This window comes from Pseudopipra pipra, unplaced genomic scaffold (assembly GCF_036250125.1).
Source record: "Pseudopipra pipra isolate bDixPip1 unplaced genomic scaffold, bDixPip1.hap1 HAP1_SCAFFOLD_82, whole genome shotgun sequence".
Classification (NCBI taxonomy): Eukaryota; Metazoa; Chordata; class Aves; order Passeriformes; family Pipridae; genus Pseudopipra; species Pseudopipra pipra.
Window position 1 is genome coordinate 110,051 of NW_026991223.1, and position 2,104 is coordinate 112,154.

Genomic DNA, 2,104 nt, shown 5'->3' on the forward strand with positions numbered 1-2,104 from the left:
TCCCTGCACTTCAGTACAAGCTGCCTTTTACTCCGTAATCCTCCTCATATGACCTGCTCTCCATCCAGTGCTCCAACAGTCCTGACAGGCAGATAAACATGACCTGATCAGCAAATAAGGAACAGGAAGTATGTTAGTTCTGTATATGGGACCACTACAATCCCTTTTGAAATTCTGTATATTGTTCCACATAGGACACTCACAATAGTTTTGGTTTGGCTCTGTTATCATTATCTACATGAATGGAATCATTTCGTTCCTGTAATATCCACACAGCCGAGAAGGCTTGCTTTTTCTTTAGTAAAAGCTGATGACAAACACAATCAGCTAAAACCTTTAGCACAGACTATGGGATCATTAACAGCCTCCAGTGTATACTGTTGTCAGAGAAACAATTAATTTGTCCTCTCAAAACCTGGTTGAGTGGAATAACAATCTTCTTCTTGCACAAGCAAATATAAAGGGTTTTTTTGTTCATTTATTTGCTTTGGAGATTCTTTCCCTTCTTCCTATGCAGTACATTGCCCAACTGTACTTGACACTTTCAGAACAAGGAAAATTACCTCAGGTGGGAAATGCTGCAGCAAAGAACACTGCCTCTTACCAGCCTATCTGAGCTTTCATCTTGTGATTAATCACAGTTCAATATTAAATTATTCAGGCTGCCATTCAGTGTGACAAGCTGCAGTGTAACAAGCTGCAGCGTGACCTCAACACAGGTCATCAACAGATTACAGTTCCAAAGGGCAGTGCAAAGCCCCTTTACAGAAGGACAGAATGGTGGGGGTTGGACAATACCTCTGGAGATCATCTAGTCCAGTCTCTCCTGCTCAAAAAGCGGGATTAGGCAGAAGAGGTTGCTCACAACTTTGCCTGAGCAAAAGTGTTTTAAGCATCTCCAGGGATGGAGACTCCACAATTTCTCTGGACCAGTCCAGAGGAGAACTTCTTAAGTTATTGTTTTCAGTGGGAAGGTAGGGACAGAAACAAGCGATCCCAAAACTTCAAACTCATCCCCACAGCGGTCCAGAGCAGCTCGAGACCAGGCTCCTGCCTTCCCAGGGCCAGGCTCTTCTCTCTGCCAGGCACCCACCAGCCGGGCACTGCCCTGCCCGGCGGCCCCGAGCGCTTCAGGCGCCGGCCCGGCCAACGCCTCGCTCTGCGCGGGCGCCGCTTCCAAAATCACTACCCAAGAGACACAGCAATCAAAGCAGAGGGACTGCACTCCCAGCTTTTCTTACCTGCAGGCACACACAGCACAGCACGTTGGACATAAAAGCCACAGGGTTAGTCCTGCCAGAGGCGTCCGGCACACCCACGGCGACCGAAGGAAAACAGGGAGCCTGGGAACACGGAGTAAAAGACACCTTAATTAGGACTACACTGAGCACTAGCCAGGTCATTCCCACAGACAGCTTCACCGTCCAGTCACACAAAAAGCACTGACCTACCAGGGCCCCAGTTAGGATGGCTCCTGACGCTGACACCTCCCTTTGCCCCGGGGGATCAAGAAGAACATCCCTGGGAAGAAGTCACCCCCAACAACAAAAAGGCAAAATTAGTGAAGCACGGGGTCCTCTTCTGACTAGATTGCCACCAGCATTCAATAGCAAATGCCACGACTATTCTGTTACAGACGAGAAAACCCTGTTCTCCCAAACAAACAGCGAGGAGATTTATGGGCACGCCTGGAAATTTCCTGGGAGGAACTTTTTGTAACTAAGGAGCAGGTGCTGTCTTGAGTTGAAGGCGTCAATTTGACAGACACTTAGCACAGCAAACTCTTCAGCAGAGCAATTAATTGCTGCCTATTTGAACAGCAGGGGAGAGAAAATGACAGTCGAAGGGAAGACAAGAAAAGCAGAACTGCAATCAGCAGCCTTTTCTTCCATCTCTCCCGAGAAGGTCTAGTTTGTCTGTTCTAATAATTCTATGCCCTTTTCTACAGGAAACTTAGACCAAGGCTGAAAAAACAACTAGAAAACACGGAGAGAAGCTTTTTAGAATTTCACGTGATTTTCCCAAACCGATCCCAGAAAAGCAGAACTCGGTAGAATGTACTCACCTCGAGGCCTTTGGTCTTTTTTTCCATAAGCTTCGTCAC